Source organism: Muntiacus reevesi, chromosome 3 (assembly GCF_963930625.1).
Source record: "Muntiacus reevesi chromosome 3, mMunRee1.1, whole genome shotgun sequence".
In the NCBI taxonomy this organism is placed as follows: domain Eukaryota; kingdom Metazoa; phylum Chordata; class Mammalia; order Artiodactyla; family Cervidae; genus Muntiacus; species Muntiacus reevesi.
Genome location: NC_089251.1, coordinates 61670632 through 61696699, shown reverse-complemented (window position 1 = coordinate 61696699; position 26068 = coordinate 61670632).

Genomic DNA, 26068 nt, shown 5'->3' with positions numbered 1-26068 from the left:
GGTCATCTCAGTGCACCTGAGCTCCCTGCCTCATGCATCAAACCAGGACTGGTGATCTATTTTGCATATGATAATATACATGGTCAATGCTATTCTCTCAAAGGTGCCTTCTTCCACAGAGCCCAACAGTCTGTTCTTTACATCTGTGTCTCTTTTGCTGTCTTGCATATAGGGTCATCGTTACCATCTTTCAAAATTCCATATATATGCGTTAATATACTGTATTGGTGTTTTTCTTTCTGACTCACTTCACTCTGTACAATAGGCTCCAGTTTCAACCATCTCATTAGAACTGATTCAGATGCATTCTTTTTAATAGCTGAGTAACAATATCCATTGTGAATATGTACCACAGCTTTCCTATCCATTCGTCTGTTGCTGGGCATCTAGGTTGCTTCCATATCCTGGCTATTGTAAACAGTGTTGTGATGAACATTGGGGTACACGTGTCTCTTTCAATTCTGGTTTCCTCAGTGTGTATGCCCAGCAGTGGGATTGATGGGTCTTATGGCCCTTCTATTTCCTGCTTTTAAAGGAATCTCCACACTGTTTCTCCATAGTGACTGTACTAGTTTGCATCCCCACCAACAGTGTAAGAGGTTCCTTTTTCTCTGCACCCTCTACAGCATTTATAGTTTGTATACTTTTTGATAGCAGCCATTCTAACTGGCATGAGATGGTACTTCATGGTAGTTTTAATTTGCGTTTCTCTGATAATGAGTGGTGTTGAGCATCTTTTCATGATTTTGTTAGCCATCTGTATGTCTTTGGAGAACTGTCTGTTAAGTTCTTTGGCGCATTTTTTGATTGGGTCACTTATTTTTCTGGAATTGAGCTGCAGGAATTGCTTGTATCATTTTGAGATTAATCCTTTGTCTGTTATTTGTTATTTATTATTTGCTATTATTTTCTCCCATTCTGAAGACTGTGTTTTCACCTTGCTTACAGTTTCCTTTGTTTTGCAAAAGCTTTTACGTTTCATTAGGTCCCATTTGTTTATTTTTGCCTTCATTTCCATTATTCTGGGAGGTGGGTCATAGAGGATTGCTATGATTTACATCAGAGAGGGTTTTGCCTATGTTCTCCTCTAAGAGTCTTATAGTTTCTGGGCTTACATTTAGATCTTTAATCCATTTTGAGTTTATTTTTGTGTATGGTGTTAGAAAGTGTTCTAGTTTCATTCTTTTACAAGTGGTTGACCAGTTTTCCCAGCACCACTTGTTACAAAGACTGTCTTTTCTCCATTATATATTCTTGCCTCCTTTGTCAAAGATAAGGTGTCAATAGGTGTGTGGATTTATCTCTGGGCTTTCTATTTTGTTCCACTGATCTATGTTTCTGTCTCTGTGCCAGTACCATACTGTCTTGGTGACTGTAGCTTTGTAGTATAGCCTGAAGTCAGGCAGGTTGATTCGTCCAGTTTCACTCTTTTTTCTAAAGATTGCTTTGTTTATTCCAGGTTTTTTGTATTTCCATACAAATTGTGAAACTATGTGTTCTAGTTCTCTGAAAAATACCGTTGGTAGCTTGATCGGGATTGTATTGAATCTATAGATTACTTTGGGTAGTATACTCATTTTCACTATATTGATTCTTCTGATCCACGAACATGGTATATTTCTCCATTTATTTGTGTCATCTTTGATTTCTTTCATCAGTGTTTTATAGTTTTCTATATATAGGTCTTTTGTTTCTTTAGGTAGATTTATTCCTAAGTATTTTATTCTTTTTGTTGCAATGGTGAATGGAATTATTTCCTTGATTTCTCTTTCTGTTTTCTCATTGTTAGTGTATCAGAATGCAAGGAATTTCTGTGTTAGTTTTATATCCTGCAACTTTACTATATTCATTGATTAGCTCTAGTAATTTTCTGGTGGAGTCTTTAGGGTTTTCTATGTAGAAGATCATGTCATCTGCAAACAGTGAGAGTTTTGCTTCTTCTTTTCCAATCTGGATTCCTTTTATTTCTTTTTCTTCTCTGATTGCTGTGGCTAAAACTTCCAAAGCTATGTTGAATAGTAGTGTGAGAGTGGGCACCCTTGTCTTGTTCCTGACTTTAGGGGAAATGCTTTCAATTTTTCACCATTGACGTTAATATTTGCTGTGGGTTGGTCATATATAGCTTTTATTATACTGAGGTATGTCCCTTCTATGCATGCTTTCTGGAGGTTTGCTTTTTTTTTTTTTTTTTTTGTCATAAATGGGTGTTGAATTTTGTCAAAGATTTTCTCTGCATCTATTCAGATAATGAAAGGTTGTTGCTGAATGGTAAGAGGCTGGGATTCTTGGCCTCTGGAGGAGATGAATTCAATCCAGGGCCAGAGACCAGGTTGGATCACTCAGAACTTTTGTGTAATAAAGTTTTATTAAATTATAAAGGAGATAGAGAAAGCTTCTGACATAGGCATCAGAATGGGGCAGAAAGAGTACCCCCCTGCTAGTCTTCAGCTGGATGTTATATAGTCACTGGATTTGACTTGGACTTGAAGTCTCTCAGTCATGTCTGACTCTTTGTAGACCCATGGACAGCAGCCTGCATCAGGCTCCTCCACCCATGGGATTTTCTAGGCAAGAGTACTGGAGTGGGTTGCCGTTTCCTTCTCCAGGGAATCTTCTCGACCCAGGGATCGAACTCAGGTCTCCCGCATTGTAGACAGATGCATTATCATCTGAGACACCAGGAGTCTATATAGTCACTAGCAGTCTGTTAAAGAAAAGAAAGGAATGTCTTAAAACTCAGAATGGCGCCAGGCCCCCTCATCCATAAGTTGCATTTTGTGATAATACTGGCACCAGATGATTCATCCCAGGCCATAAAACAATTGACTTGAATCTTGTCAAAGGGCAGATTACCATACAAATAGTGTTGTTTACATAGATTAGGGGAACAACATATGAGTATAACATACTGATTTGTCAAGTAGGTTCTGAGCCACTTGGCAGAACTGACTTGAAGACAGAGTCTGGGGTAAATTCATAGTACATTAACATAGCTTAAGATAAACATTTCCATAAGAAAAACGTATTAGTTAACTCAAGGTTTGAGAATAGTTAGCTTCAGGTGAAACCAGGTGTTATGGCAACACAGTATTTTAAGAGAAACCTCCTTTTAGACATGTATAGAGAAGGAAAAAAATATCACTAGTTTGTTTCCTCCTGCCACTTAAGGGAGATAAAAATGTCTGACACTTGCAGCCTATTTCCTCCATTTCAAGACCCCTGGCCTTCCTGTCTGTTACCCTCTCAATAATCATATAGTTTTTATCTTTCAATTTGTTAATGTGGTGTATCACATTGATTGATTTGTAAATACTGAAGAATCCTGCATCCCTGGGATAAAGCCCATTTGGTCATGATGTATGATCTTTTTAATATTTTGTTGGATTCTGTTTGCTAGAATTTTTTAACGATTTTTGCGTCTATTTTTTTTTTGTGTGTGTGTGGCATCTTTGTCTGGTTTTTGGTAGTGGGGTGATGTGGCTTCATATGTTGAGCTTGGACGTTTACCTTCCTCTGCAATTTTCTGGAAGATTTTGAGTAGGACAGATGTTAGCGCTTCTCTAAATTTTTGGTAGAATTCACCTGTGAAGTCATCTGGTCCTGGGTGTTTGTTTTTTGGAAGATTTCTGATTACAGTTTTGATTTCTGTGCTTGTGATGAGTCTGTTAAAATTTTCTATTTCTACCTGGTTCAGTTTTGGAAAGTTATACTTTCCTAAGAATTTATCCATTTCTTCCAAGTTGTCCATTTTATTGACATATAGTTGCTGATTGTAGTCTCTTATGATCTGTTGTATTTCTGTGTTGTCTGTTGTGATATCTCCATTTTCATTTCTAATTTTGTTGATTTGATTCTTCTCCCTTTTTTTTCTTGATGAGTCTGGCTAATGGTTTGTCTATTTTATTTATCTCCTCAAAGAACCAGCTTTTAGCTTTGTTGATTTTTGCTATGGTCCCCTTTGTTTCTTTTGCATTTATTTCTGCCCTAATTTTTATGATTCTTTCCTTCTACTAACCCTGGGGTGTTTCATTTCTTCTTTTCTAGTTGCTTTAGGTGTAGAGTTAGGTTATTTATTTGACTTCTCTCCTGTTTCTTGAGGTAGGCTTGTATTGCTATGAACCTTCCTCTTAGCACTGCTTTTACTGAATCCTATAGGTTTTGGGTTGTTGTGTTTTCATTTTCATTCAATTCTAGGCATATTTTGATTTCTTCTGTGATTTGTTGGTTATTCAGAAGTGTGTTGTTTAGCCTCCATGTGTTTATATTTTTAATAGTTTTTTCCCTGTAGTTGACATCTGATCTTACCGCATTTTGATCAGAAAAGATGCTTGAGATGATTTCAATTTTTTCGAATTTACCAAGGCTAAATTTATGGCCCAGGATGTGATCTATCCTGGAGAAGGTTCTGTGTGCACTTGAGAAAAAGGTGAAATTCATTGTTTGGGGGTGAAATGTCCTATAGATATCAATTAGGTCTAACTGGTCCTTTGTATCATTTAAAGTTTGTGTTTCCTTGCTAATTTTCTGTTTAGTTGATGTATCCATAGGTGTGAGTCAGGTTTTAAAGTCTCCCAGTATTATTGTGTTACTGTTAATTTCCCCTTTTATGCTTGTTAGTATTTGCCTTACATATTGTGGTGCTTCTATGTTGGGTGCATATATATTTATAATTATTATATCTTCTTCTGGGACTGATTCTTTGATCATTATGTAGTGTCCTTCTTTGTCTCTTTTCACAGCCTTTTTTTCAAAGTCTATTTTATCTGATATGAGTATTGCTACTCCTGCTTTATTTTGGTCTCCATTTGCATGAAATATCTTTTTCCAGCCCTTTACTTTCAATCTGTATGTATCCCTAGGATTGAGGTGGGTCTCTTGTAGACAGCATATATAGGGGTCTTATTTTTGTATCCATTCAGCCAGTCTTTATCTTTTGGTTGGGGCATTCAACTTATTTACATTTTAGGTCATTATTGATAAGTATGATCCTGTTGCCATTTATTTTGTTGTTTTGGGTTTGAGTTTATAAATCTTTTCTGTGTTTCTTGTCTAGAGAAGATCCTTTAGCATTTGTTAAAAAGCTGGTTTTGTGGTGCTGAATTCTCTGAGCTTTTTCTTGTCTGTAAAGCTTTTGATTTCTCCTTCATATTTGAGTGAGATCTTTGTTGGGTACAGTAATCTGAGTTGTAGGTTTTTCTCTTTCATCACTTTAAGTATGTCCTGCCATTCCCTTCTGACTTGATGAGTTTATATTGAAAGATCAGTTGTTATCCTCATGGGGTTCCCTTTGTGAGTTACTTGTTTTTCCCTTGTTGCTTTTAATACTTGTTCTTTGTGTTTGATCTTCATTAACTTGATTAATATGTGTCTTGGGGTGTTTCACCTTGGATTTCTCCTGTTTGGGACTCTCTGGGTTTCTTGGACTTGGGTGATTATTTCCTTCCTCATTTTAGGGAATTTTTCAACTATTATCTCCTCAAATATTTTCTCATGGCCTTTCTTTTTGTCTTCTTCTGGGACTCCTATGATTTGAGTGTTGGGGAGTTTCACATTGTCCCAGAGGTCTCTGAGGTTGTCCTCATTTCCTTTAATTCTTTTTTAGTCTCTGCTTCATTTATTTCCACCATTCTATCTCCCACCTCACTTATCCTATCTTCTGCCTCAATTATTCTACTGTTGTTTCCCTTCAGAGAGCTTTTGATCTCAGTTATTGCATTATTCATCACTGATTGACTCCTTTTTTAATTTCTCCTATTTCCTTGTTAAACCTTGCATCTTCTCAATCCATGTCTCCAGACTATTTATCTGTGACACCATTTTGTTTTCAAGACTTTGGATCATTTTTACTATAATTATTCTGAATTCTTTTTTTAGGTAGACTCCCTATCTCCTCCTCTTTTGTTTGGTTTGGTTGGCTTTTATCTTGTTCCTTTACCTGCTGAATATTTCTCTGCCTTTTCATCTTGTTTAGGTTGCTGTGTTTGGGGTTGCCTTCCTGTATGCTGGAAGTTTATGGTTCCTCTTTATTGTGGAGGTTCCTCCCTGTGGTGGGGTTGGACGAGTGACTTGTCAAGGTTCCTGGTTAGGGAAGCTTGCATTGGTGTTCTGGTGGGTAGAGGTAGATCTCTTCTCTCTGGAGTACAATGAGGTATCCAGTAGTGAGTTTTGAGGCATCTATGGGTTTGGTGTGACTTTGGGCAGCCTGTATATTAATGCTCAGGGCTACATTCATGCATTGCTGGAGAGTTAGTTTGGTGTGTCTTGCTCTGAAACTTGTTGGCTATTGGGTGGAGCTTGGTTTCAGTGTAGGTATGGAGGCTTTTGGATGAGCTCTTGTCAATTAATGTTCCCTGGAGTCAGGAGTTTTCTGGTGTTGTCAAGTTTTGGATTTAAGCCTCCTGCCTCTGGCTTTAAGTCTTATTCTTACAGTAGTCTCAAGACTTCTCCATCCATACAGCACCGACGATAAAACATCTAGGTTAATGGTGAAAAAAATTCTCCACAGTGGGGGGCACCCAGAGAGGTTCACAGAGCTACATGGAGTAGAGAAGAGGGAGGAGGGAGATAGAAGTAACCAGGAGGAGAAGAGAGGGAATGAAAAGGGAGAGAGCAATCTAGCCAGTAATCAATTCTCTATCTGATCTCCACAGTCTGGAACACTCAGAGAGGTTCACGGAGTTCTGAAGAGAAGAGGGAGGAAGGAGATAGAAGTTACCAGAAGGAGCAGAGGGGGAGTAAAAAAGAGAGATACCAATCTAGCCTATGATAAGTTCCCTAAGTGTTCTCCACAACCTGGAACACCCAAAGAGATTCACAAAATTAAGTAGAGAAGAGAAGGGGGGAGGGAGGAGATAGAGGTGACCTGGGGGAGAACAAGAAGAATCAAAAGCAGAGAGAGCAATCAAGCCAGTAATCACACTCCTATGTAAAAATGGGTACTGAAGATTGGATTCTTAAAGGTACAGAATTGATAACAAATACCAAAAAGCAAAGATTAAAAATCTAGAGTAGAGGTTAGACTCTCAAAAATACAATATTAAAAAAACAAAACAAAATCGCAAAAGTTATAAAAATAAATATATGAAATTTGATTTAAAAATAGGGTTTTTTTTTGCAAGGTAATAGGTTTTAAAAATGAAAATTAAAGCAGTAATAAAGACCTTAGAAATTAAAAAAAATTAAAATATGATAATAGTAAAATATATCTAGGAATTTCTCTGGAGCTGTTGAGGGCAATGTGGGGTCAATTCAGTTTCAGATAGTTCCTTGTTCCAGCTTAGACTTCTTCTCCAGGGCTATAGGTTCCATCCAATGTAGCCAGTTCTAGCTACAGGGTTTTAATCTGTTACACATGTCACTTCCAAGGCAGTTCCCTTTTCTTTGTTTATTTTGGCCTCCTCTGTTTGCAAGTCTTTTCAGTATCTAACTTCTGCCCTGACACAAGGGGGTGAAGGTGGTCACTTATTTAGGCTGACTTATTCAGTCATGCTCTGGGGAGGGAGGAACCCCACAAACAAATATCCCTGGCATGTGTGGGGAGAGCTCGCAGTGTCTGGGCCACACTGTGTTTGCCCCCATTCACGGTGTGTGTGCTTTCCCAGTCTATACTGCTCAAGCTCCAGGTTGCTCTGCAAGGAAACTGTCTAAGGCGAGCCCTGGGTTGTGTGAACTTCCCAGGTCTAAGCCACTCAGGTTCAAGTTCTTGGGTACTCCACAAAGGCACAAACTGGGTTGGGCCTGCGTTTTTTGCCCTTGCCAGGTCCGCGCAATTCAGGTGACCAGGTGCTTGTCGAGTGCACACTCCCCAGGTGGGTGGTGCATCTTCATCACCTCCCCAGTCTTAACGTTTTGGTTTTCCAGGTGCACCACAAGAGCACTGTCTCAGGTGTGCCGTGTGTCTCCTCTGGGGAGTTGATCTCTGTCTGCGACCCTTCTGGCAGATGTCAACCGTCCAGGATCACAGGAAGACTTGGTTAGCAACTGGGAGCCTGCTCAGAGTTTGGTAGAAGATGCTGTTTCTGGGGCCGAGTTTGCCCCTCTCCTTCCAGCTCTGGCTGTCACTCGCCAGCCTCCCTGCCTCCAGCGGGGGATGGGCCTGTCAGCTCCTGGCTAGCTCTCTTCTGGTGTTCGCTCAGTCCTTTGCTCTGTGAGTGGGCCAGCAGTACCTTCAGTCAGTTCAGTTGATCAGTCGTGTCCAACTCTTTGCGACCCCATGAATCACAGCACACCAGGCCTCCCTGTCCATCACCAACTCCCAGAGTATGCCCAAACTCATGTCCATCGAGTCAGTGATGCCATCCAGCTATCTTATCCTCTACCGTCCCCTTCTCTTCCTGCCCTCAATCCCTCCAAGCATCAGAGTCTTTTCCAATGAGTCAACACTTTGCATGAGGTGGCCAAAGTACTGCAGTTGTAGCTTCAGCATCAGTCCTTCCAATGAACACCCAGGACTGATCTCCTTCAGGATGGACTGGTTGCAGTATAGCTCAACTGCATGTTCATCACCTCCACTAGCTTTGTTCATAGTGATGCTTTCTAAGGCCCACTTGACTTCACATTCCAGGATGTCTGCCTCTAGGTGAGTGATCACACCATCATGATTATCTGGGTCATGAAGATCTTCTTTGTACAGTTCTTCTGTGTATTCTTGCCACCTCTTCTTAATATCTTCTGCTTCTGTTAGGTCCATAAAATTTCTGTCCTTTATCGAACCCATCTTTGCAAGAAATGTTCCCTTGGTATCTCTAATTTTCTTGAAGAGATCTCTAATCTTTCCCATTTTATTCTTTTCCTCTATTTCTTCACATTGATCGCTGAGGAAGACTTTCTTATCTCTCCTTGCTATTCTTTGGAACTCTGCATTCAAATGGAAATATCTTTCCTTTTCTCCTTTGCTTTTTATTTTTTTATTTTTTTTTATTTTTTTATTTTTTAAATATTATTTTATTAGTTGGAGGCCAATCACTTTACAACATTTCAGTGGGTTTTGTCATACATTGACATGAATCAGCCATATAGTTACATGTATTCCCCATCCCAATCCCCCCTCCCACCTCCCTCCCCACCCGACTCCTCAGGGTCCTCCCAGTGCACCAGGCCCGAGCACCTGACTCATGTATCCCACCTGGGCTGGTGGTCCGTTTCACCATAGATACTATACATGCTGTTCTTTCAAAACATCCCACCCTCACGTTCTCCCCCAGAGTTCAAAAGTCTGTTCTGTACTTCTGTGTCTCTTTTTCTGTTTTGCATATAGGGTTATCGCCACCATCTATCTAAATTCCGTATATATGTGTTAGTATACTGTAATGTTCTTTATCTTTCTGACTTACTTCACTCTGTATAATGGGCTCCAGTTTCGTCCATCTCATTAGAACTGATTCAAATGAATTCTTTTTAATGGCTGAGTAATATTCCATGGTGTATATGTACCACAGCTTCCTTATCCATTCATCTGCTGATGGGCATCTAGGTTGCTTCCATGTCCTGGCTATTATAAACAGTGCTGCAATGAACATTGGGGTTCACGTGTCTCTTTCAGATCTGGATTCCTCAGTGTGTATGCCCAGAAGTGGTATTGCTGGGTCATATGGCAGTTCTATTTCCAGTTTTTTAAGAAATCTCCACACTGTTTTCCATAGTGGCTGTACTAGTTTGCATTCCCACCAACAGTGTAAGAGGGTTCCCTTTTCTCCACACCCTCTCCAGCATTTATTGCTTGTAGACTTTTGGATAGCAGCCATCCTGACTGGCGTGTAATGGTACCTCATTGTGGTTTTGATTTGCATTTCTCTGATGATGAGTGATGTTGAGCATCTTTTCATGTGTTTGTTAGCCATCTGTATGTCTTCTTTGGAGAAATATCTGTTTAGTTCTTTGGCCCATTTTTTGATTGGGTCATTTATTTTTCTGGAATTGAGCTTCAGGAGTTGCTTGTATATTTTTGAGATTAATCCTTTGTCTGTTTCCTCATTTGTTATTGTTTTCTCCCAATCTGAGGGCTGTCTTTTCAGCTTACTTATAGTTTCCTTTGTTGTGCAAAAGCTTTTAATTTTCATTAGGTCCCATTTGTTTATTTTTGCTTTTATTTCCAATATTCTGGGAGGTGGGTCATAGAAGATCTTGCTGTGATTTATGTCGGAGAGTGTTTTGCCTATGTTCTCCTCTAGGAGTTTTATAGTTTCTGGTCTTACATTTATATCTTTAATCCATTTTGAGTTTATTTTTGTGTATGGTGTTAGGAAGTGTTCTAGTTTCATTCTTTTACAAGTGGTTGACCAGTTTTCCCAGCACCACTTGTTAAAGAGATTGTCTTTTTTCCATTGTATATCCTTGCCTCCTTTGTCAAAGATGAGGTGTCCATAGGTTCGTGGATTTATCTCTGGGCTTTCTATTCTGTTCCATTGATCTATATTTCTGTCTTTGTGCCAGTACCATACTGTCTTGATGACTGTGGCTTTGTAGTAGAGTCTGAAGTCAGGCAGGTTGATTCCTCCAGTTCCATTCTTCTTTCTCAAGATTACTTTGGCTGTTCGGGGTTTTTTGTATTTCCATACAAATTGTGAAACTATTTGTTCTAGTTCTGTGAAAAATACCGTTGGTAGCTTGATAGGGATTGCATTGAATCTATAGATTGCTTTGGGTAGAATAGCCATTTTGACAATATTGATTCTTCCAATCCATGAACACGGTATGAATATAGTAAAGTTGCAGGATATAAAATTAACACACAGAAATCCCTTGCATTCCTATACACTAACAATGAAAAAACAGCAAGAGAAATTAAGGAAACAATACCATTCACCATTGCAACAAAAAGAATAAAATACTTAGGAGTATATCTACCTAAAGAAACAAAAGACCTATACATAGAAAACTATAAAACACTGATGAAAGAAATCAAAGAGGACACAAACAGTTGGAGAAACATACCGTGTTCATGGATTGGAAGAATCAATATTGTCTCCTTTGCTTTTTGTTTCTCTTCATTTCACAGCTATTTTAAGACCTCTTCAGACAACCATTTTGCTTTTTTGCATTTTTTTCCCATGGAGCTGGTCTTGATCCCTGTCTCCTATACAATGTCATGAACCTCCATCCATAGTTCATCAAGCAATCTGTCTATCAGAGCTAGTCCCTTAAATCTATTTCTCACTTCCACTGTATAGTCATAAGGGATTCGATATAGGTCATACCTGAATGGTCTAGTGGTTTTCCCTACATTCTTCAGTTTAAGTCTGAATTTGGCAATAAGGAGTTCATGATCTGAGCCACAGTCAGCTCCTGGTCTTATTCTTGCTGACTGTATAGAGTTTCTCCATCTTTGGCTGCAAAGGATATGATCAATCTGATTTCGGTGTTGATCATCTGGTGATGTCCATGTGCAGCGTCTCCTCTTGTATTGTTGGAAGAGGGTGTTTGCTGTGACCAGTGCGTTCTCTTGGCAAAACTCTACTAGCCTTTGCCCTGCTTCATTCCATACTCCAAGGCCAAATTTGCCTGTTACTCCAGGTGCTTCTTGACTTCCTACTTTTGCATTCCAGTTCCCTATAATGAAAATGACACCTTTTTTTGGGTGTTAGTTCTAAAAGGTCTTATAGGTCTTCACAAAACCATTAAACTTCAGCTTTTTTAGCATTACTGCTTGGGGCATAGGCTTGAATTGCCATGATATTGAATGATTTGCCTTGGAAATGAAAAGAGATTATTCTTTAGTTTTTGAGACTGCATCCAAGTACTGCATTTTGGACTCTTTTGTTGGCCATGATGGCTTTTCCATTTCTAAGCGACTCCTGCCCACAGTAGTAGATATAATGGTCATCTGAGTTAAATTCACCCTTTCCAGTCCATTTTAGTTTGCTGATTCCTAGAATGTTGACATTCACTCTTGCCATCTCCTGTTTGACCACTTCCAATTTGCCTTGATTCATAGACATAACATTCCAGGTTCCTATGCAATATTGCTCTTTACAGCATTGGACCTTGCTTCTATCACCAGTAACATCCACAGCTGGGTATTGTTTTTGCTTTGGCTCCATCCCTTCATTCTTTCTGGAGTTATTTCTCCACTGATCTCCAGTAGCATATTGGGCACCTACCGACCTGGGGAGTTCCTCTTTCTGTATCCTATCATTTTGCCTTCTCATACTGTTCATGGGGTTCTCAAGGCAAGAATACTGATGTGGTTTGCCATTCCCTTCTCCAGTGGGCCACATTCTGTCAGACCTCTCCACCATGACCCCTCCATCTTGGGTGGCCCCGCACTGCGTGGCTTAGTTTCATTGAGTTAGACAAGACTGTGGTCCATGTGATCAGATTGGCTAGTTATCTGTGATTATGGTTTCAGTGTGTCTGTCCTCTGATGCCCTCTTGCAACACCTACTGTCTTACTTGGGTTTCTCTTACCTTAGACATGGGGTGTCTCTTTGTGGCTGCTCCAGCAAAGAGCAGCCAACGCTCTTTACCTTGGATGAGGGGTATCTCCTCACGGCCGCCCCTCCTGACCTTGAGCATGGAGTAGCTCCTCTCTGCCCTTAGGTTAGAGCTTTTCACAGGAAAGTTCTCTCTCTCTCTCTTTCCTCTTTTTTTCCCCCCTCTCTCTGGCTATCCTGTAGTTTGGGTCATGTTAGCTCCCTTAGATTGCCATCAGGGCATTCATGCCAGGCCCTTACCCTAAACAATAGAGCCCACACCTCCCTGCTCAGCCCCTGCTTGCTGGTGGCAGACACAAGCATCTGGGCTACTTCACCGCTGGGAGTTGCATTTAGGCACGTAATCTGTGGGTTTTATTTATTTATTTTTTTCCTCCTGGTTATGTTGCTCTCTGAGATTCCAAAACTCTCCACAGACCCGCTGGTGAGAGGGTTTTCTGGTGTTTGGAAGCTTCTCTTTTACAACTCACTCCCTGGGATGGGTCTCCATCCCTAACTCTTTTGTCTGCCTTTTTATCTTTTATCTTTTGACCTACCTCCATTTGAAGACAATGGGCTGCCTTTCTGGGTGCCTGGTGTCCTCTAGCAGCGTTCAGAAATTGTTTTGTGGATTTTGCTCAGCATTCAAATGATCTTTCAATGAATTTGTGGGGGGAGAAAATGGTTCCTGTCCTATTCCTCCACTATCTTCCATTTCTAATTTTATTGATTTGATTCTTCTCTGTTTTTTTCTTGATGAGTCTGGCTAAAATTTGTCAACCTTGTTTATTTTCTCAGAGAACCAGCTTTTATTTTTCTTAATCTTTACTATTATTTCTTTCATTTCTTTTTCATTTCTTTCTGCTTGGATCTTTATGATTTCTCTCTTTCTACTAATTTGACGGTTTTTTTCTTCTTTTCCCAGTTTTTTAAGGTGTAAAGTTAGGTTATCTATTCAATGTTTTTCTTGTCCTGAAGTAGGATTGTATTGCTATAAACTTCCTCTTAGAACTGCTTTTGCTGCATCCCCATAGGTTTTGAGTTGTCGTGTTTTCATTATCATTTGTTTCTAGAAACTTTTAGATTTCTTCAGTAACCAGTTGGTTATTTAGAAACATGCTGTTTAATCTCCATATTTTTATGTTTTTTACAGTTTATTTTTTGTAATTGATATCTAGTCTCTTAGCATTGTGGTCAGAGACGAAGCTTGATACAATTTCAATTTTCTTAAATTTACTGAGGTTTGATTTGTGACCCAAGATGTAGTCTATCCTGGAGAATGTTCCATGTGCACTTGAGAAGAAAATGTCTTCTTATGCATTTGGATGGAATGTCCTGAAGATATCAATGATATCCATCTCATCTAATGTATCATTTAAGACTAGTGTTTCCTTATTAGTTTTCTGTTTTGATGATCTGTCCATTGGTGTTAGTGGGGTGTTAAAATCTCCTGCTATTATTTTGTTACTGTCAATTTCTCTTTTTATGTCTGTTAGTGTTTGTCTTATCTATTGAGGTGCTCTTATGTTGGGTGCATAGATATTTACAATTGTTATGTCTTCCTCTTGGATTGATCCCTTGATCATTAGGTAGTGTCCTTCCTTATCTCTTGTAATCTTCTTTATTTTAAGGTCTATTTTGTCTGATATGAGGATTGCTACTCCAGCTTTGTTTTGCTTCCCATTTGCATGGAATATATTTTCCCTTCCTCTCACTTTCAGTCAATACATATCTTTAGGTCTGAAGTTCATTTCTTATGGACAACATATATATGGATATTGTTTTTGTATCCATTCAGGTAGTCTGTGTCTTTTGGTTGGAGCATTTAATCCATTTACATTTAAAGTAATTATTGATATATATGTTCCTATTGCCATTTTCTAAGGGCTTCCCTTGTTGCTCAGATAGTAAATCATCTGACTGCAATGCAGGGGACCCAGTTTGATACCTGGGTCAGGAAGATCCCCTGAAGAAGGAAATGGCAACCTGCTCCATAATCCTTGCCTGGGAAATCCCATGGATAGAAGAGCCTGGCAGGCAGTACAGTACATAAGGTCACAAAGAGTAGGACATGGCTGAGCGTCTAACACACAAATTGTTTGGGGCTGGTTTTGTAGATCTTTTTTCTTCTCTTGTATTTCTTGACTATGTCAGTCCATTTAACATTTGTTGTAAAGCTGGTTTGATGGTACTGAATTCTCTTAATGTTTTCTTGTCTGAAAAGCTTTTTATTTCTCCAACAATTTTAAATGAGATCCTTGCTGGATACAGTAATTTTGGTTGTAGATTTTCCCCTTTCAGTATGTTAAATATATCCTGCCATTTGCTTCTGGACTGCAGAGTTTCTGCTGAAAGATTAGCTGTTAGGTGTATGGGGTTTCCCTTGTATGTTACTTGTTGCTTCTCCATTGCTGTTTTTAATACTCTTTCTTTGTGTTTAGTCTTTGTTAGTTTGATTAGTATGTGTCTTGGAGTGTTTTTCCTTGGGTTTATCCTATAAGGGACACTTTGTTTCTCTTGGACTTGATTGACTGTTTCCTTTTCGATGTTGGGGAAATTTTCAAGTATAATCTCTTCAAAAATTTTTTCATACCCTTTCTTTTTTATCTTCTTCTTCTGGGACCCCTATAATTTGAATGTTGGTGTGTTTGATATTGTCCCAGATGTCTCTGAGACTATCCTCAGTTCTTTTCATTCCTTTTACTTTATTCTGCTCTTCAGAAATTATTTCCACCATTTTATCTTCCAGCTCACTGCTTCATTCTTCTGCTTCAGATATTCTGCTATTGATTCATTCTAGAGTATTTTTAATTTCAGTAATTGTGTTGTTGTGAAGAAAGTGGAGAAAACCACTAGACCATTCAGGTATACCTAAATCAAATCCCTTATGACTATACAGTGGAAGTGAGAAATAGATTTAAGGGACTAGATCTAATAGACAGAGTGCCTGATGAACTATGGACTAAGGTTTGTGACATTGTACAGGAGACAGGAATCAAGACCATCCCCAAGAAAAAGAAATGTAAAAAAAAGCAAAATGGCTGTCTGAGGAGGCCTTACAAAGAGCTGTGAAAAGACGGGAAGCAAAAAGCAAAGGAGAAAAGGAAAGACATACCCAATTTGAATGCAGAGTTCCAAAGAATAGCCAGGAGAGATAAGAAAGTCTTCCTCAGCAATCAATGTGAAGAAATAGAGGAAAATAATAAAATGGGAAAGACTAGAAATCTCTTCAAGAAAATTAGAGATACCAAGGGAACATTTCTTGCAAAGATGGGCTCAATAAAGGATAGAAATGGTAGGGACCTAACAGAAGCAGAAGATATTAAGAAGAGGTGACAATAATACATGGAAGAACTGTACAAAAAAAAATCTTCATGACCCAGATAATCACAGCAGTGTGATCACTCACCTAGAGCCAGACATCCTCAAATTTGAAGTCAAGTGGGCCTTAGGAAGCATCACTATGAACAAAGGTAGAGGAGGTGATGGACTTCCAGTTGAGCTATTTTAAATCCTGAAAGATGATGCTGTGAAAGTGCTGCACTCAATATGCCAGCAAATTTGGAAAACTCATCAGTGGCAACAGGACTGGAAAAGGTCCATTTTCATTCCAATCCCAAAGAAAGGCAATGACAAAGAATGCTCAAACTATGGCATAATTCCACTCATCACACACTCTAGTGAAGTGATGCTTAAAATTCTCCAAGCTAGACTTCAGCAATACGTGAACCATGAACTTCGAGATGTTCAAGCTGGTTTTAGAGAAGGCAGGGGAACCAGAGGTCAAATTGTCAATATCCGCTGGATCATTGAAAAAGCAAGAGAGTTCCAGAAAAACATCTATTTCTTCTTTATTGACTATGCAAAGCCTTTGACTGTGTGGATCACAATAAACTGTGGAAAATTCCGAAAGAGTTGGGAATCCTAGGCCACCTGACCTTCCTCCTGAGAAATCTGTATGCAGGTCAAGAAACAACAGTTAGAACTGGATATGGAACAACAGACTTGTTCCAAATAGGAAACGGAGTATGTCAAGGCTATATATTGTCACCCTACTTATTTAACTTATATGCAGAGTGCATCATGAGAAACACTGTGCTGGAGGAAGCACAAGCTGGAATCAAGATTGCTGGGAGAAATGTCAGTAACCTCAGATATGCAGATTTCACAACCCTTATGACAGAAAGTGAAGAACTAGAAAGCCTCTTGATGAATGTGACAGAGGAGAGTGAAAAAGTTGACTTAGAGTTCAACATGCAGAAAACTAAGATCATGGCATCCAGTCCCATCACTTCATGGGAAATAGATGGGGAAACAGTGGAAACAGTGGTGACTGTATTTTTCTGCACTCCAAAATCCCTGTAGATGGTGATTGCAGCCATGAAATTAAAAGACGCTTACTCCTTGGAAGGAATGTTATGACCAACCTAGACAGCATATTAGAAAGCAGAGACATTACTTTGCCAACAAAGGCCCATCTAGTCAAGGCTATGGTTTTTCCAGTGGTCATGTATGGATGTAAGAGTTGGACTGTGCAGAAAGCTGATGGCCGAAGAATTGATGCTTTGAACTGTGATGTTGGAGAAGACTCTTGAGAGTCGCTTGGACTGCAAGGAGATCCAGTCAGTACATCCTAAAGGAGGTCAGTCTTGAGTGTTCATTGGAAGGACTGATGTTCAAGCTGAAACTCCAATACTTTGGCCATCTGATGTGAAGAGCTGACTCATTCGAAAAGACCCTGATGTTGGGAAAAATTGAGGGCAGGCGGAGAAGAGGACGGCAGAGGATAAGATGGTATGATGGCATCACTGACTCAATGGACATGGGTTTGGGTGGACTCCGGGAGTTGGTGAAGGGCAGGGAGGCCTGGTGTGCTGTGGTTCATGGGGTTGCAAAGAGTCGGATATGACTGAGCAACTGAACTGAACTGAATTGTGTTGTTTGTCTCTGTATATTTATTCTTTAATTCTTCTAGGTCTTGGTTAATTGATTCTTGCATTTTGTCCATTTTGTTTTCAAGGTTTTCGATCATTTTTACCGCCATTATTCTGAGTTCTTTTTCAGGTAGTTTCCTATTTCCTCTTCATTTTTTTGGACTTCTCTGTTTCTAGTTTGTTCCTTCATTTGTGTAGTATTTCTCTGCCTTTTCATTATATATATATATATATTAACTACTGTGTTTGACGTGTCCTTGTCCCAGCATAGGGTTGGATTCTTTCTTTCTTTTGGCTCCTGCACTTCTAAGGTTGGTTCAGTGGTTTGTGTAAGCTTCTTATAGTGTGAGATTTGTGCTGAGTTTTTGTTTATTTGTTTGTTTGTTTTTCCTCTGATGGGCAAGGCTGAGTGAGGTGGTAATCCTATCTGCTGATGATTGGGTTTGGATTTTTGTTTTGTTTGTTGTTTAGATGAGCATCCTGCACAGGGTGCTATTGGTGGTTGGGTGATGCCAGGTCTTGTATTCCAGTGATTTCCTTTGTGTGAGTTCTCACTATTTGATAACCCCCTTAGGGTTAATTTTCTGGTAGTCAAGGGTCTTGGGGTCAGTGCTCCCACTCCAAAGGCTCAGGGGTTTGTCTTGCTGTAGAGGTTGTCTATCCAGTTGAGGCATAGCAGGCCCTGATGGCTCAGTAACTCCTTGCTTGCTCTGTCAATTAGGAAACCCAACCTTTATCATACAACAAAGGAGGGAGGGTATGGGCAGGGGGCCCTGCAGGCCAAGGTTGCCAATGCTGAGAGGAGGCAAGGGGGAGTCTGGAGTCATTCATTTTTGTACAGGGAGTCACAGCCAAGAGATAAATCACCTATGAGTAGAGGAATGCCGATCCAAACATTCTAAGTCAGGGAAAAGTTAAGAATCTCTCAGTGAGTCTCCTAGACTGAGTGAAGAGGGGTAGGTGATTGTGGTGGGGTGGCGGGGAGTGTCCCTCAGTAGTCCAACAGTGACCTGACTTAGAGAGAAAACTAATTCTGATAAATAACTTTTTCATTTTATTGTTTTGGTTTGTGTGTCTTACTTTTTCCGTCTTCATCAAGTAAAATTAAATAACAAATAAACTACATTTATCACCTATTTGGAATTTTGCAGGACAAAGGAGGAAAGGGATATGACACTTGGGGACTAACGAATACAGTGGGGACAGCTCTTACATGGTGAATGATATTTCCTCTGCAATTATAAAAATTTGATAAAATTGCTCATTGGGAGAAAATATAGCCATAAGCACCATATTTTTTTCTTATAGCCACCTATATTTTATTGTATGTAGTTGTGGAACTGATGTATGGTAATATTCCTTTTTTCTTTTTTCAGTAGTTCATGAAGGAAAAAAGAAAAATTGCATTGTGATAGTGAGGCAATGGAGATTTAAAGGTTGTACTGGACTTACAATTGAAATGCAAATCACTCTTTGCAAACAGCTTCCCACTGAGGCCCAGATTTTTACAGATCAGGTTCTGCTGTCCTGATGAGGAATCATTGAACGGCATTTCCCAGCATTCACAAATTAGTTGCCGTCTAAGGTATCATTTTCTACGTTATAATTGTAACTTACCAGAGAAAACTTTGTCACAAAAGACAGTACCCTGTGCTTCCATTATTTTTCCAGCTGCACTGCCACTAAGGATTCTTTCACACACAATAAAAACACACACATCACGACCTCCCTCTCTGAAATACACACTCCTTGAATATAAACATTTTGAGAATATTGGTGTGCTTTTCTTCCCCTTCTTTTTTAGATGTGCAGGTGGTAAAATACTGGCTGCCATGAACTGCAGACAATAAATAAAAATTACCAGCTTCTTCTGGCTGCCTGATAGAAATGTGCCAGCTTGGAAAAGCCTGATTCTCCAGGCAAAGTGATCTCCTGGGCAAAGAAGGCTCCGGATATGCAAGTCCACTTCCTGGTGGCTCCTTAATGGGCAGGTGACGCTTGTCTACTTCAGCCAGGCTTAGTTGCCCTCAGAAACAAGGAAGCTGCTTACAACTCTGAAAGGCTCCCTCTCCCTCCCCAAGTTAAAAAGGCTAAAACTCTGAGAGAGGCAGCATTGCAGCCAGGACAGAAAACACAAAAGGCTTAGGGTTTAAAAGCTGAAGTTGAGACACAGAAATAATTTCCAAAAGTATGACTGTATGTTGGGAACATTAGTAGCTAGAACCCTTAAACTTGATCATGTCACAGAACTTTGTCAGTTATCTGAGCAGATCGTGGCATGTCTGTGGATGTCCACCTCTACATGTGTCAGTGTTTTGGATCAACAATTTCTCAAAGAGAATTCCAGAACCCCTTGCCCCAGAAGCAAACAGGGATCTTGTTCTATAAGGAGTGTCTGGGGACTCATCCCCAGAGATTCTGATTTATTATACTCAGGACAGTTTCCAAGAATTTGTCATTTTAACAAGTTTCCCCAGATGATTTGAATGCACGTTGAACTTGAGAGCCACTGTATTAGATGAACCCTGAAACTCCTTCCAGGCTTAAGGTTTGAGAAACAGGTTAGTCAATAAATTAGTCAAGCATAACTGCCTTGAAGTCTGGGTCCCTTAACCAGAAAAAAAAAAAAAAAAAAAAGAAAGAAAATTGCAAGAGAAATTGAAGGCAAAAGTCTCCTCGTATAAGGTTACTACCTATATCTAGATAGAAGCTACTAGATATCCCTCTCCTCAACTGTGTGTTCAGCAACCCCACTAGGAGGGAAAACTATAAATGTAATGATATCCCAGGAATCACCTTCCACATACTCTGGCCATTGAAAAGAGATGATTCTCATAGATGCCATCTTCCTGTCAGAGCAGGAGAGGCTCCTGGGGAAGACTGAGGAGCAGAGGGAGGTCATGGTCCTGTCTCCAGCCACCGTGGTTTGAGGAGGAGGGAAAACTGAGGAATGTGGACAATAGAGCTGTTCCAATACCTGGGTTTCCTACATAAAGTAGGAAGCAGAGAAACATGTTGTGAGTAAGAAGAGAAGGTGTTGAGAAGAACAAAAAATTATGAAGGGTTGGAACTTTTATTGATGAGAATGGGTGTGAAATGTAAGCTAAGTCAAGGGAAAGGTGTGGTGAGTTTCTTGAGTCTCGACTAGGGTGAGGTTTCTGAGATTCTATTATTGTTAATCAGCTTGATTGTGGGATTATTCATAGCAACATTTAATATTTTGAAAAACAGGGGTAGGGATACTGGATATACTTTCACATCTTTATTGGTTATATGTTTTATGGGGTGAGCTATGTATTCATAATCTTTGTCCATGTATTTTGTTATTTCTTCTTTGGTAATTTTTGTATTTATTAAAATAAGGACTGGAAAAGGTCGGTTTTTATTCCAATCATAAAGAAAGGCAATGTCAAAGAATCTTCAAACTACTGCCCCAATAGCACTGATCTCACATGCTAGGACTTTCCTGTAGCTCAAGTGGTAAAGAATCTGCCTGTGATGCAGGAGACCAGGGTTCGATCCCTGGGTCAGGAAGATCCTCTGGAGAAGGGAATGGCAATCCAATCCAGTATTCTTGCCTGGAGAATTCCATGGGCAGAGAATTCTGGTGGGCTATGGTTCATGGGGTCGCAAAGAGTCAGACATGACTGAGTGACTAACAGACACACACACACACATGCTAGCGAAATAATGCTCAAAATTATCCAAACCAGGCTTCAACAGTATGTGAACCATGAACTTCCAGATGTTCAAGCTGGATTTAGAAAAGGCAGAGGAACCAGAGATCAAATTGCCAACATCCATTGAATCATAGGAAAAGCAAGAAAATTCCAGAAAAACACCTACTTTTGCTTCATTGACTATGCTAAAACCTTTGACTGTGTGGATCACAACAAACTATGGAAAATTCTTCAAGAGATGAGAATAGCAGACCACCTTACCTGACTCCTGAAAATCTGTGTGCAGGTCAAGAAGCAACAGTTAAAACTGGATATGGAAAAACAGACTAGTTCCAAATTGGAAAAGGAGCATGTCAAGACTGTATATTGTCACCCTGCTTATTTAACTTCTATGCAGAGTACATCATGTGTATGCCAGGCTGGATGAATCACAAGCTGGAATCAAGATTACTGGGAGAAATATCAATCACCTCAGATAAGCAAATGACACCACCCTTATGGCAGAAAGCAAAGAAGAGCTAAAGAGACTCTTGATGAAAGTGAAAGAGGAGAGTGAAAAGGCTGCCTTAAAACTCAACATTCTAAAAATTAAGATCATGGCATCTGGTCCCATCACTTCATAAACAAAAATAGATGAGGAAACAATGGAAAATGAGAGACTTTGTTATTTGGGGCTCCAAAATCACTGCAGATAGTGACTGCAGCCATGAAATTAAAAGACACTTGCTCCTTGGAAGAAAAGCTATGGCCAACCTAGACAGCATATTAAAAATCAGAGACATTGCTTTGCTAACAAAGGTCCGTCTAGTGAAAGCTATGGTTTTTCCAGTAGTCATGTATGGATGTGAGAGTTGGAACCATAAAGAAAGCTGAGCACTGAAAAATTGATGCTTTTGAACTGTGGTATTGGAGAAGACTCTTCAGAGTCCCTTGGACAGCAAGGAGATCAAACCAATTAATCCTAAAGGAAATCAATCATGAATATTCATTGGAAGGACTGATGCTGAGGCTGAAACTCCAATATTTTGGTCACCTGATGTAAAGAACTATCTCCTTGGAAAAGACCCTAATTCTTGGAAAGATTGAAGGCATCAGGAGAAGGGGATGACAGAGGATGAGATGGTTGGATGGCATCACTGACTCAGTGGACATGAGTTTGAGCAAGCTCCAGGAGTTGGTGATGGACAGGGAAGCCTGGCATGCTGCTGTGCATGGGGTCCCAAAGAATCAGACATGACTGAACTGAACTGAGAATAATTGTTCAATGGATGTGCAATAGTTTTCATCTTTTTGTGTTTATCTTCATGCCTCTTCAATGCCTACAAATGTTCATTTGTATTAATCCAAATGTACTGAATTTTCTCTTTATATATATATTCTTCCACATATCTTGAACTTACTGTCTATGCTGTTGAAGTCTCAATTATTTCCAAGAGTCTCCTTTTTACTTGCACCTGATTTCTTTTTCTGCAGTACCAATTTTATTCTTTATGTCTTTCAAATGGCTAAAAAGTTGTGTATCCAACTTTCAATTATAATTTAAGGTGAGTGGCATAACATGCATGGTTATAATGCTGCTAATAATTCCCCCAATTAATACATCAAATAACCTTTTTCCCTTGTAAGGTTTTTATTTCCACAAACTCTATCCAAAGCATCAGCTCATAATGATAACACTTGTTTTTACAAAAAGAAAAACCTTGTTTCTTTAGGTGACTCTTTTATTGGATCTTTGTCTCCTAACCTACAATACAAGATATTTGTTTTAGGTGATTTTCAAAGTCTTTCTCAACTTTGAAATTGTGTTATTTTTCTGAGCAGTGAACATCTGTCATTGTGCTAACTAGACCTGTCCTCGTTGAAAAGGTGCTCCAGACTATAGTCCTCAGGCCATATCTGGCCATTGACCAGTTTCTATAAGACACTTGAGCTAAGAATGGTTTTCATATTTTCAAAAAGTAATTAAACAACAATGGCAAAAGGGATATTTGACAGAGATTCATAGATCTTTTAAGATCTTCAAAGCCTAAAATAGTCTCTATGTGACCCTCTGTAGAATCAGCTCACTGACTCCTGCTATAGTGTGAGAAGTCAGATCTTTTATTATCACAGGGACCTCTCCAAAATACCATTGACAGAAAACATAACAAGTACCATATTTCCTTTTCTTATGGGCACAAACTTGGAACACATTTCCCAGTCTCCCTGCACTTAGGGCTGCCCATTATCTGAGTCTTACATATTGGGGTGTTGGTGGATATGATATATACCACTTCCAGACCTCTGCTAAATCTGCCCCATGCTGGAGCTCCATATCCCTCTTTTGTACACCAGTTTGATCTAGAGAATCCAGTAGAAGACACTTTAGGAGATGACGGAGTCATACAGTGAAGGTAACACAAGTACCTGACTGGCCTGGTGGTAGGTTACACAGCAGAAAAGAACATCACATTGAACTTCATCTGGACAGAGGAACCTGGTGGGCTACCGTTCATGGGGTCACAAGGAGCCAGAAATGAATGAGTGACTAACACTTTCACTTGAGTAAAAACATAAACTTGGGTTGGTTAGGACAATAAATGAAGGAATTCATCATAGCTGCTAGTATCTATCCCAATTAAGGCAGAGATTCTCCTCCACAGCTCAGCTAGTAAGTTGCTTCTGTCTGCTTTGAGTGGGAAACCAGAGGACCAACACTGTTGACAAAATAGTAACACTGAGGCAATAGTAACTCAATTTCTCAATAAAAGGGAAAAATGGTATGACATCAATTTAGAATACAGATCTTGGTAGGTCAGTGACCTTTGTCTCTTAGTGAGGTTGGGATGATTATTTCTGAAAGACAACTCCACCCAAACAAGAGGAGTGTCTGACTATCACATTGAGCTGTGTTGAGACTTCCTTTATCCCATTTCCCACGGGAATTGAAGTATTAAGTGCATTTTACCTTTAGTTCTGAAGATACATGAAGAAGAATTATATTCTTTGGATATTGATATTGTCTGGGAAAACTTGCAGAAAAAAAATTCTAAATAAATTTCCAAATCAGAGACCATCCAATAACAGCATGGGAAATGCTACATCCAGAATATTTACATATAACAAAAATAAAAATGAAATTAACAAATAGATCTCACTATTCAGACAAAATTGCCATATAGTGGGAGAGTTAAGGGCATGACTGAATTTAGTAAGCCTGGGTATGAATGCTTGCTGCACCAGTTATTAACTGTTTGACTTTTTAAGATCTCAATCTTTCTGTTATTCTGTACTCTCACTTTTAAATGGGGGGACATGATAAAATGATACCTGCTTATTAGGGTTGTAATAAAGATTAAAAGAATTATCTTTAATTTAAAATAGTACTGACACATGATATGCATTCATTCATTCATTCAAATTATTACATGATTCAAAATAAGGGAATTCACCCAATATGCAAGGTCTAATGTGATATTTCAAAAATCTCCGCATCCTCTCCTCTCATTTATGCATTTCTGTAAATGTTTTCCTGATATTTTGCTTTTGTCTCAGTTATGCAGTTATTCCTTCTTACTTAGATTTTGAGATCAAGTTTGAGTTACAAGAACAAGTGGACAGAATGTGGAGGGCAATCCACTTAGATGTAATAACACAGAGGTAGGAAAAGATGCAGTATATTTGGTTAGTATATGCAGTATATTTGGTTAGTATATGCAGTGTATTTGGCAGCCCTATGTTATAAAAGTGAGACTTAGAGACCAAAAGCATCTTCCTGTCTTCTCTTGAGAAAAGAAATATCTATCTTCTCTTTCAAAACATTGTTAAGGTCTATGTATATATGAGGCCTCCTTTTGAGTTGGGAGAAAAGAAACAATGAGAAACTTCACAATCAGAAGAGCAAAACACAGTCCGGTTTGGAGAAAATCTTCAAGTTGCTATTGTATATAGACGTGTGCATGTTGTATGTGTGTGTTTATGTATGTTTGTATGTGTGTATATATATGTGTATATGTGTGTGTGTATTTAATTGCTTACGAACGAACAGAATTCTGCACTTGGATTATCCTGAGAATCTGGATCTTTGCACATTTCATTTTTTATCACTGTGCCTGGTTTTCACTTGTTAAACTTTATAGTTTGCCAGAGCAAAGCATAAAGAACTATATTCTTATTCAGTGCAGTTTGAAAGCTTGCTGTGTTTTCTTAAAGGAAGAAGAGATACTTTTGTAATAAGGTTTGCAGTCTTCTTGTCTGCAGTCTCCTAAACAAAGAGTGATACTTTATCATGGAGAAGTAATACTCTATCATGGAGAAAAATAAATTCACATACCATATGCAACATGAACACGCTAGTTTCTGCTACTAATTCAGAATTCTTACTCCATCCTGTATCTTTTATGGCCTAACATGGTGATATGAAAGGAATTTTATATATTTTAGTTCTGTCCCTCTGCTGGCAGTGGAAGTAAATCCCAAAGTATTTCAGCAGGTGCTATTAATATGCAAATAACAGAGAATACACTATTTCTAATAGACCTCCCAACTGCATGGGAGGCGTCGCTGCTGGAGCAAATTAGCTTTCTGTAATTTGCATGCTTTTCACAACCTCCTGGGATTATATTTTAGATCAGAGACAATAAAAGCATATGCAGTTAGCTTAAAATGTAACTAATTTTAGACTTTGAAACAATTTTAACCTAACTTCTTTGTGGTGTTAAACAGCTATTTGCAAAGAAACTTTTATAACAGTCTATAATTTTCATAGCATTGATTTACCATTAATGGCTCCATCTCTCTATAGCATGAAAACAAATGAGGGAGCAGACCAGGTGTATGGGTTTCCCAAATGACTAAAAAGACACAATGAGGCGGTAGACTGGAGACCTGAGAGTATGCATTGTTTGAACAATTACAAAGATAGAGAAAACATGAAATTGGCCCAAAAAGAGTGATCAGCCAATATGATTCATAACAAGAAGAACCAGCCAGAAAGATAAAGCAAATTTATTTAGCTCACCAAGTAAGCCTTACAATACCTAAATAAATGATATCTGAATAAGTG